An 11,327-nucleotide genomic window follows, 5' to 3' on the forward strand; every position below is an offset into this window, starting at 1 on the left:
ACACAGCAATGCAAGCACACCAGATTCACAAGATAGCAGTTGAACATAACCAGGCAATTCAAAGTGCACTATCAGGCAACCCAAACCATATAATCAGGCAAGTCAAACTATATATGTGAGGCAATATATTATTTGCAGGATATGCATAGAGCTTGCCTGAATGAACCATGTTTGTACATATAAACATAACATAGGCTTTTTGTTTTTTGTGTTTCATAATATATTTTCTTTTTTTGTTTTTCTTTAAATGCAGGCAACATTTGATTTTTGGGGAAGCAAGCATACCGCCATAGAAGTGCTACTTTTGAAGTGTCTTCAGGATGGAATTCACTCCCAATTCAGAGAGATCAGAGCATGTTTAGTGTTAGGAAAAACTTAAGCTAGAATTATGGGCATGTTAGTGTGTTAGAAAGAACTTAAGTTGACATTTTTAGGTTTCATCTTTTATAGCAGCAAGTTTGTGTGTCTTTGGATATGCTCAGTATGCTTTTGAAGTAATGTTTCGCAGCTGAGATAGTTGTTGGTATATGTATTTTTTTGTTGGCTTTTTCCTTCTTTTGCAGGATGAAATACTAATAATTTTGCAACTATATACTGGCAACTTTTCCAACTTTTTTTGGATCATGGTGAAGGATATGATACAACAAAGGTAATTTGTACTACGCAACTGTCTCTTGTTTTTTAGTTGCAATTTCAGTTACATTTATTTCTTCTAGTGTGTTTTCACTATCGTAACCAAGGAATAATGGAAACAAATGTCCAAGAGGAATCTTTTTTCTAGTTTCTTCAAGAGTTGCCTCGACATCATTATGCTTTTTTGCTTAATCCTATATTTGTAAGTTGCTCCAATAAGCCACATTGATGTCAGTATTCATTGTCTTATAAGTTTCAAAAGTGTTCATGTTTTTGCCATGGCATAAGTTTTCAAAGTTTTGTGCAGACATATACTTAGTTGCCTCATTATAGCACTGTTTTTGCTCAAACAGAATGTTTATTTTTTCACTGTTTTAAGCAATTAATAGAACCGGAACACGTCAGAAAGATCATGATCTGTTTGTTTCTCATCCTCTTATAAGCACTGTTTTGCTCAGTTGTTTTTCTTGCTCAAGCCATTATATTTTCCTAATTTTTTTGTCAGCATTTACTATCAGCACTTGCCTACAGATTTATAAATGTGTTCATATGCAACAGATTTAGAAATAGATTTTGAAGCCTGGGAAGAAATATGATGCTTAATATCAGACTAAATTTGCCCAAATCAGGGGCTGAAACTTGCCCAAACAGCAGTCTAAACATGCTTAACATCACAGCTTTTTTACACAACGTTTTGCACATCTGAAGCCTTACAGAAGAGGCAAATCGTGGGGAAAGAGGAGGGGGATCTGGAAGATGAGCCAAATCTGACCGTTTTGTCTTGTTTTTTTGCCTTTTTGCAGGGCAATCAGGAACCAGGCGCCTAGAGAAGAAACATCAAAGAAGCCGCCATTGGTGGGCTGTGAAGGTTTGCTTTGGATCTGGAAGTGGTGAGGGGAAGGGGCGTGCTGTCCTTCTTTGCTTGAGAGAGAAGAAGATGGGGCTGGTGAGGACAAAGGAGGAAGGAGATGCGCAGGTGTGGGGGAGGGATCGGGCAAAGGGGAGGACCAGGTGTTTTGACCGCTCGATGGGTGGCTGCGGGAATCGGGAGCGGGGGCCAGGTACTTTCCTATCCTGGACAGTGGGGACAGAAAATTACCTTTTCTGGGTGGCTGCCAGGAAACGCTAGGGAGCACCCGGCTGCTCCCTAGACGCCTCCATCCAGAAATAAGAGAAGGATGGATGCCGGAGGCTCCTCAGCGATTTGAGCTTCTCGGCCGTCCGATCGTTTTCTTGATTGCGTTCTGGCCGTTGGATCTCGGGCTCGGTCGTCATGGGCCGTCGGATATTTACCGGATCGTTGTGAGCCGTTAGATAAAATTCAGTGCGCCCCGGTCGTGCCACCGCGCGTAATTCCAGTGCCCCCACGAGGGCATTTTCGTCATTTCACCTGGTGGGAGAAATGCCCAATAGCGCTGAGGTGAGTCCGTGGACAGCGAGCACCGGATCGTTCCCCTCCCCCTCCCGCTCGCTCGCTCTCCTCTCCTCCGCGCCCCCTCCCTCGAAACCCTAGCCGCCGCTACCCATCACACCCTACAGCGCCGCCGCTCTCGCGACGCCGTCGCTGCTCTCCTCTCCCTCTCTCCGACCCGAGCCGCCGCCCTCGTCTGCGTCTCCGACCTCCTCCCCATGGGATTGCAACAGAGCCCCCCAGCAATGACGACGAGCAGCAGCGGAGGGAGGACGAGGAGCACGACGGCGGTGGCGGGGAGCAGCAGCAGCAGGCCAAGGCGGCGCTGCCCTTCTCCGCCATGTGCGTGCGGATCTCCCGCAACACCTACCCCAACCTCCGTGCCCTCCGCAACGCCTCCCACGTCGGTTTCACCGATGCCCCACATGTCAAGATCTCCGAGGGCGACTTTGGACACATCCTTGACGACGTGCCCCACCTCGCTGACTACTACGTTCCGGTGAGCAGCCCCCCTCCCCCTAACCTGCTCCTCCTCACTCGACCGCGATTCATGGTTCGCTGTGACCTGCGGGTGCCATCGTTTCAGCTCGTGGTGATTGGTTTTGTGCGGTGCAGCTTTAGCTAAGCGACTGTCAGTACGAGCGAAATGATCCGACGCTGATTTGGCTAGAAACGTGACCGCGATGTGTGCGGGGTTTGGTCGATTTGGGATTTCTGTTGTTGAGCCACGAATACAGAGTGCTTAATGTCATCTCAATTTTTCTTACGTTCCAGCTCCACTATTAGTGTTGTTAAGCTGCTGAGAATAGAAAGCAATGTAGCAGGAATACAGAAGTTGAGGTTTTCATTGCTCTGGTCATACAGTTTTTTAAACTATATACTAGAAGAACAGGGTACTCATTCCTGCCTTCTAAGAAACTATGTAATTGACTGCTCATGTTGGTTGTAATACATTGCTAGACACAGAGTTGTACATTTTTCAGTTAGGTTTTTGCAAATCAAACTATATTCAACAAGGCATCTCTCCTCTTGAAACACGAACACTCAACCAGGGTACGCTACGCCCCTCTCATGTTCCTTTCATTTTTTCCTTAGTTGGGTTCAGAGATCATTGCACAATAAAACTGATCGATAACATTTTCATTGTGGTTCTCTAATCTTTTGAACTTGTTAGAAGTTTTCTAAAATCCAATTGTTTGTTATTTTTGGTGCTTTTCAGGTGACCCATTGCAGTTCAGAGATGGTTTATATGAATTGTTTATGATCTAGGCCGCTACCAAACGCCTCTGGAGAGCAGTATACTATTTCTGCATTTACCAACACGTGAGTCCTTGCTCACATGGATTACATATTCCTATAGAAAATAGATTACTTTGCTAATAGAGTATTGATGAGTCTGGCTAGATTCTTTGCTCACACGGACTAGATATTCCTATAGAGAATAAATTTCTTTGCTAAAAAGTATTGATGAGTATGGCTACAGGAGATAGTGATTCTTTTGTAGCTCTTGATTTTGCTACTTATGCAAGGTTTTTGGCTTTAACCTTTTTTTTGGGGGAAAGATCATCCTTTCTGCACTTTATTCCCTCAAGATAAACTGCGTGATGGGATGAGTATGCATACAACACAACTATGGAACCAATGACCATGCTTGAATATATATTAAATTAGACATATTTTTTTAGTTATGACCTTTTTATCATTCTGAGGGTTCTTTATTCTAAGGTGAAAAGGGATTTTTGATTTTCCTTCTGCAATCAAAGTATCGTATCATGATAGTACCTACACGTCATGTTGAATGCTATAAAGAACATGATCAATTGGTTTCACAAGGAGATGAATATGGACTGGTTTAGGAAAAGAAAATATTTTGTACGTATGCATTGGTAATTGTTCCTCAAAAAGATGCTGGTTAAACTGAGTCATGTTTTGTATCTTGGTCTGTACCCTGCCTAATATCCTAATATTGAACGTGAACTTCAGATATGGAGTATTGGTTCTCCTGATCCTAACTTCACATTAGATGGCCACTCAAAAGGCGTGAACCGTGTTGATTACTTCACCGGTGGTGATCGACCATTTTTTATTACTGGATCTGATGATCAGACTGCAAAGGTGTGTCATCTGCAATGAATTGTGCTATTGTGAGGGTATATTGGGATTGATCTGACTTATTACTCAATTTGTTGGATCAGGTTTGAGATTACCAAACCAAGAGATGTGTTCAAACACTTGAAGGACATGCACACAATGTGTCTGCTGTCTGTTTCCATCTAGAACTACCTATTATAATTACTGGCTCAGAGGATGGCACAGTTCGCTTGTGGCACTCTACAACCTACAGGTACTCTCTCTCTCTCATACTATGATATTGCTTGGGGATGATACTAACAGTGCGCTCTCCGAAAACCAGCTTTGTTTTACTAAAATCTATTTAGTTACACGCAAATACAGTTACTGGCCGAAGTTTTTTTTCTTCTACATTTTTTTTGTTTGCAATAATAGTAATATCTTCTACACGCAAATACAGTTACACGCAAATACAGTTCCCAACTCATGCCAGTTTATTTCTTTAAATTGGCAGTGTAGATAGTGCCTTGTTCATGAATCATGAGCAAGAATGTGGTCTATTCTTAATTCTTCCATTTCTCCCAAGCATTTAATTATTTCTTTTCTTGTAGAACAAGTGAATAACACTTTGCTTGATGCACTTACAGGCTTGAGAACACTCTTCATTATGGTCTTGAGCGAGTTTGGGCTTTAGGATACATGAAGGGGTCAAGAAGGTAATGAATATTTTGCTCTTCCTCTATTTTAGTTCTATGGTAATATGGTCAATGTGAAGGGCCAATACACGAATATGTCTTCTCATCTGCTACTGAAGCTCCACACGCACTAACAATCCATTTTCTTTTTCTGCGACACAATTTCCTATATTGTGACAACATTGTGTATCTGCTAAACTGTTTCTCCCAAAAAAATCTTCACTAAAAATGCATAGTTCATGCTTTTATTTATTGTTCTTTCCTTTCAAGTTAAGGTAGTGATATATGATATTTTAATTTTTATAGGATTGTGATTGGATATGATTTAGGGAAAATTATGATAAAAATTGGCCGTGAAGTTCCAGTTGCTAGCATGGAACAACAGTGAAAAAATCCTATGGGCAAAACATAACGAAATCCAAACTGTTAGTATCAAGACTGTTGGTGCAGGCAATGAGGTTCTTCTTCTTTGCCATGTTAAATGTGCAGGATTGTGAGTTACTTTTGGTGTAACCACATTTTTACATTTAGATATCCTATTATTTCCGGCATTTACAGTTGCTGCGGTATAATAAAGCTCTTCTACTGAAGTGAAATGCATAAGTTCATGATTAGTATTAGCACAATATGGAATTGAGTGTTGGTTTTGAATTAAATTTCGATGGTTTAAAGAAGTGCGCATGAGGTTGTTATGACTTATGGATAAACATGTCATACATGCCTTGATATTTTTGCACGTTGCCTTTACATGAAACTTTAGGAGATAGGCTCCTCTAGGATTTATATAGTTTCATTCTCTCAGTAGGTTAAGCTGATTTGCCTTGTCGCCTGTTCTTTCTTCTTGTATGTTTGTCTGTTCTTCCTTGATTTGGATCTGGTTTGTTTGCAGGTCTAATTTATATAGTTTCATTCTCTCAGTAGGTTAAGCTGATTTGCCTTGTCGCCTGTTCTTTCTTCTTGTATGTTTGTCTGTTCTTCCTTGATTTGGATCTGGTTTGTTTGCAGGTCTATCGTTAGTTTAGCTGCTACGTCGGATCTGATGCTGTTTTCGCCGATATATAGGTATGCATCATTCTGCTCCCTTTCTAGGCCGCCGTCTACCGCATATATTTGATTTTACCTTTGATTCGCTGCAGATTTGTTTGTTGCCTCTTGTTTCACATTCTTCCGGTCGATCGCTTGCTCGATCTGTGCCTGGACATCATCTCCATGTCGCGGCTTCGTGAACGGATCTTCAGGTCGACCACTCTTCTCCTCCTCCTTACTCCTCTTTTTCCCTAGGTTGGTGTTTGTACATCGTGGCGCTTTTCTCCCCACTTGATACAAAGAATGATTGTATAATTTCTTTCTATGCACTTCATCAAGCACATAATTTAACTAAAACTTGTGGTTTGTTATGGGGCCTGCATTTGTAATGGTTCATTAAGGTATCTTCAGTATTTTTTGTTTCTTTCCCTGTTTTGTCTTTCCCTGTTGTCATTTAGTATTTTTTGTTTCTTCATACGTGCATTTTTATCGTCCCAACAATCCACTGGCCTGACGGGCACGCCAAGGCATACATTTAATTATCAGAAGATGGTTCTATTTTTATGGGGCCTGCATTTGTAATGGTTCATTAAGGTCACCATTGAGCCGCCTTCTGTACTTTAGAGGCGTATTGTGCGGCTACACTGTTTGTGTTTTTTTATCCATTCACCCATTGCAATGTAAATTCAAGTTCTTGGATTTTTATTTCTTGTTTCTTCTTTTTGGTGAGCGAATTGGCTAATTGAGCTATTTTCCTCTTGGTTTGTTGCAGCAATTGTGAAGGATTGTCCAGTATTATCTATCATGGTTATTAGCTAGCAAGAGTGATGCCACAAGTGGATCTGCCCAGTAAATTTGTTAATTACTTCCTTGCAAGAATGAGTTGAGTTTGGTTTCTAATCCCTCAAGTCTATTCAAGATTGCCCATTTTTTAGTTACATACAAATATGCACCTTGATTGCTATGCATAATCACGTAGGTAATTCCATCTCTTTTTGTTGATGCTTTATCCTGCTTGGATCATATATGCTTCTGTATAACACTGATTGAGGTGGACAATTATAAATTTACTACACGCATATAAGCTTTCTATACATAGATAACTAGAGCATTATAAAGTAGTGTGTCATGTTCTAATTATAAATGAAGAGAAAGTTAAGAACTTTGTAATTACATAGTAATCATGGCTAGATCGTAGAGGTTAGAGATGTACAAATGATTGATTAAAAATATATATTTATATTTGCAACAACACAATGGATCATGCCAGGTAAATATTTTTGTAGAATATAAGTCAGGTTTAGAACTTTTGACCACGACAGCTGAAAAACCAAAGTAAATCCATCGTATATATTCAGTATAATGTATATTTAGATATTCATGGCGCTGCATAAGCTTAATTAAGTTCCCTGGGAGCACTAGCTGCTCGTGTATACATGTATTTCTTGATTCTAATAAGATGCAGTCAATCTTTGAAAATACAGTAAGCACCTGTCATGAAATTTAGAACTGGCGTGATGTGTCTCTATGTTAATAACTATCATGCTTGCGTAGCTGGTTGATTTATTTGATTATAATCAAATTGGACCGTCATAATTTTAAGATCGTGATTATTCAGATGAAAAATGATCAAAGAAATACATGTACCAAAGTCACATCTGTTTAGATCATGATTAGGCATACAATTGCTCCTTCAAATTATTGTGATATTGTAGTGCTCTTTAGTATTATGTATTGTGGTGCTGCACCTCCTTTTCTCTTCTTTCCTGGACATATACTCTGCACGGGAAGTTACCTATTGCCCGCTACACCTTTCTATGAACTTTTGTTAATAATCTGCCTATAATTATAAGGAAAAAAATGCATGAATGTATATAGCTTTGCACCAGGACACTTTACTTTTGCTATGACCTGTCATTTTTGTGAGCTGCAGACGATTCTGGCATTGATGTTCTCATGCAAGTCATCTTATCTTTGCAAGCCTACTGATAAAATACACTCAAGATAGGACACCACATGTCACTCCTATGTTTATAAGCTTATAGAAGCAAACATTTTCATTATCTTTGGCACTTATATTGTCATAATATTAACTTGTGCAGCAGAGTTCTAAAATCAGAATGGGGCAATAAATGTGTCCACTATGACAAAGTGAAGACAAAACGAATGCATCGAGTTACTAATGCAGTGGTTTTCAAGGTTGGACATTGATATCAACTATGATTATTTAATAGAGAAATTCTGTTCATATGAAGCGAAAGAAAAGCATGCAGTACCTTACATTGACAGTGATTATTAGGCCATTGTGGTACTTCAAATTCTGATAAAGAATATATATCATGACCGAGATTTGGGATTTGGAGAATCTCAATTCTGATATGTACATGCATCTCCTTTTATTTTGTCACGCTATTGAATGTTCTGATATGGGACTACTTACTCTGTATATCTCTTATATATAATAAAATTGTCTATATGTAAAGTTTTCCTATTTTAATTCTATTATGTTGATGACGAATGGTTCTGGAATTTGGAGATTAACATTTCATAATCTCATGTGCTAAATTGGATGCTACCTTGCTTCCAGCTTTTATAATCTCATGAGCCTGTTGAACTCAATGATGTTATTCTTCTGGACAGAGTAAATGTTTCTTCTTACTCTTGAACACTATAATCGGTTGCTCTGTTACATGTGTTAAACTTGCCTTCATACTAATGCATCATGTCGTTTGATCTTCCACGGCTTACAATATCATTGGGTCCGGCACCCTCGCGCCAAGACGCGTTGCCGATCTAGTATGTATATAACCACACCGGTTGTGGCTGGCTACACAAAGTCCAGCTGGTTGTCCATTGAGAGTGGCATCCGGTTCCCACCTCATTAGTTAACCAACGGATCGACTACAACTACCACCGCTCCTTTTACTCTATACAGTTCTCCCTCTGTATTATACTGCTACATGCAATAACTACTTCAGCAGCGGACACCATTCCGCGAGAGAATCATAGCTACGTTGGCAATATAAGAGCAACTCCAACTGGGCGACCCATTTCGTCCACCGCCGTCCGTTTGGATCGGTGCGGATACAAAAGGCGGCCGAACGCGCCGATTCAAACGGACGCGTGTCCGCTTAACGTCCGCATGGCGACCCATTTCCAGCCCATTTTTGAGCCGGATTTGCGTCGGCGTGGACCCTCTTCTTGGACCCGCCGGTCGGTGGCAGCCACCGTCATTTCCTCCCATTTTCCCAAAAACGCTCCCGCCCGCGCGCGCTCGGTCCCGCCCCAACCATGGACGACGCCATCGACCTCGACCTCGACCTCGACGCCGCCGCCGGCCTCGCCTCCCTCGCCTCGTCCGGCGCCGCCGCCCCCGCTGGGAAGGGCAAGCCTCGTGCCGCGCACAAGACGGCCGCCACCATCAAGCCAAAGAAGGTGCTGACGCCCGAACAGCAGGCACGCGAGTCGGCCAAGTGGAAGGGCCGGAGGCACGCCATGGACGCGAGGGATGAGGCCGCCGCCGTCGCTGCCGCGCAGCAGGAGGTCACCAACGCCCGTGTCGCGGCGGCAACGAGGGAGGCGCTCTACATGCTAGGGTTAAACCCTAGCCAGCACGGCCTCGTCCAAGCCGCCGTCGCCGCGGCCAGCATCGGCTCGTCGGCGTTTCCTTGGATGGTGCTGCCCGACTCGCTCCGCGGCTCAGCTTGCAACCCGATCCCCGGCTTCCACATCTACCAGCAGGCCTCCCGTCTCTCCGGGGAGCGCTCACCCGAAGTGAGCGTGATCGCGCCTTCCACGCCCGCGCCCATCGACCTCAACTCCACCCCAATGGCCGGTGGCTCGTCATCCGGCGGGGTGAGGAAACGCGCTCGGCAGACGTTGGCCGACGTGCTCCCGGACGCCCGCAACCTGTTCGAGGAAATGCCCCGAGCCGCCGACGAGGACTACATGCAAAAACTCATCTTCGAGGGCGGTGCGCAGGCCACTGGCTACGATGCCGACGAGACACAAAGCAAGGACGGCCGCGGGGCGTTCACGCCGGCCGCTGGCTATGATCCTGACCAGGCGGCCTTCATGCGTGATCAGGTCGGCATCGGCCTGGACGGCTTCCCGCTCGACCACGAGTTCCCGGACAACTACGGGCTGGAGGAAGAGGACGAGTGTGACATTGAAGTGGAGCCTTTGTTCGAGGACGAGCTCGCCAACCAAGCCGCCGGTCCTAAGCCGAAGCGCAAGAGCAAGCGTACGAAGGCGTACACGGCGGCCGAGGACAAGCTTCTTTGCGAGTGTTGGTGAGACATTGGACAAGACCCCAAGACGGGTGCCGGGCAAAAGCATTCAACCTTTTGGATTCGTGTCCACTGAGAGTTTCATGAGCGCAAGAAGTTTCCGCCGTACCAATTTGTGAGCACGCGCGAGTGGGTCTCCATTCCCAGGCGGTGGAGGGTGATCCAACAAGAGTGCAACAAGTTTTACGCCACTCTTGAGAGCGTCAAGGCCCGCCCGTCAGCGGCATCGGCATGCAAGACATGGTATGCTAGCAAGCCGCCCTCTTTTGTGTCATCAAGTTCATCCTTTGCGTGTTCACATGCATATCACTTGCCCATATGCTCGCATGGAAACATTGTGTAGGCATTTCAAACTTTGGAGGCATTCAAGGTGCAACACAATGGCAAGTGCTTCAACCTCTCCCATTGCTATCGGGTCATCAAGGACGAGGAGAAGTTCAAGGCGCAATATGCCGCACTCAAGTCGCGTGGGGTGAAGAAAGCCGTGGAGGATGTTGGGGAGGGCGAGCCGGCACGGCCGCGGGGGAATACCAACTCCAAGAAAGAGGACAAGCGAGATGCGGCCACCATCGCTTTGATCGCAAGCGTGGACGACATGATGAACAAGAAGGACTCAAGGGAGGAGGAGCGCCGGCGTTTCAAGGCGGAGCAAATGGACGCTTTCATGGAGATCCAAAGGAGGAGGCTTGACTTGGACGCCGAGAAGCAAGCCAAGATGTTCGAGCTAGAGGCGGAGAAGCAAGCCAAGATGCTTGAGATCGAGGCCGCCAACGCCAAGACCAAGGTGAAAGAAGTGGCTCTCGCGAGCATGATGACCAGGGTGGAGATCATGAAGGTGGATCTCAACAGCGTGTCGCCAAGGAAGAGGCCATGGTTCGAGAAGATGCAGGCCGACATGCTCAAATTCGACGACGAGTGATCTATGGCGGCGAGCGCCATCTTTTTTGTATGCCGGCAGGTGTGCCGGCAAGACCACGGGAGCCGCGATGGCGTGGTCGAACTTCAAGCCCCACTCTTTTTATGTGCTGGCATGTGTGCCGGCCAGCTGGCGAGTGCGCCAGCATGAACCTGTGGTGATATTTTTTGAAGCCGGCATTGCATGCCGGCGCTGGCATGATGCCAGCATGAGACATGGCCGCTGGCATGATCGCCCGCGGGCCTTTTAAAAAAAATTGAATGCGGACATGAAATGGGTCGGCGCGT

The 11,327-nt window shown here is 44.5% G+C and overlaps 1 long non-coding RNA gene across 3 annotated transcripts; it reads left to right on the plus strand.

Annotated features, from left to right (window-relative positions):
- The first annotated feature begins 2,524 nt into the window (after nucleotides 1-2,524).
- On the plus strand, nucleotides 2,525-5,193 carry LOC125549546. 3 transcript variants are annotated; one of them, XR_007301377.1, is made up of 6 exons: nucleotides 2,525-2,543; nucleotides 3,264-3,367; nucleotides 4,028-4,159; nucleotides 4,240-4,388; nucleotides 4,762-4,830; nucleotides 5,116-5,193. It is a non-coding gene; the product is annotated as an uncharacterized LOC125549546 (long non-coding RNA). The 3 variants fall into 3 exon arrangements; XR_007301376.1 differs by lacking the exon at nucleotides 2,525-2,543 and adding an exon at nucleotides 2,586-3,097; XR_007301375.1 differs by lacking the exon at nucleotides 2,525-2,543 and having other exon boundaries at nucleotides 3,186-3,367; nucleotides 5,116-5,186.
- The last annotated feature ends 6,134 nt before the right edge of the window (nucleotides 5,194-11,327 follow it).

This window comes from Triticum urartu, chromosome 3 (assembly GCF_003073215.2).
Source record: "Triticum urartu cultivar G1812 chromosome 3, Tu2.1, whole genome shotgun sequence".
NCBI classification, from domain to species: Eukaryota; Viridiplantae; Streptophyta; class Magnoliopsida; order Poales; family Poaceae; genus Triticum; species Triticum urartu.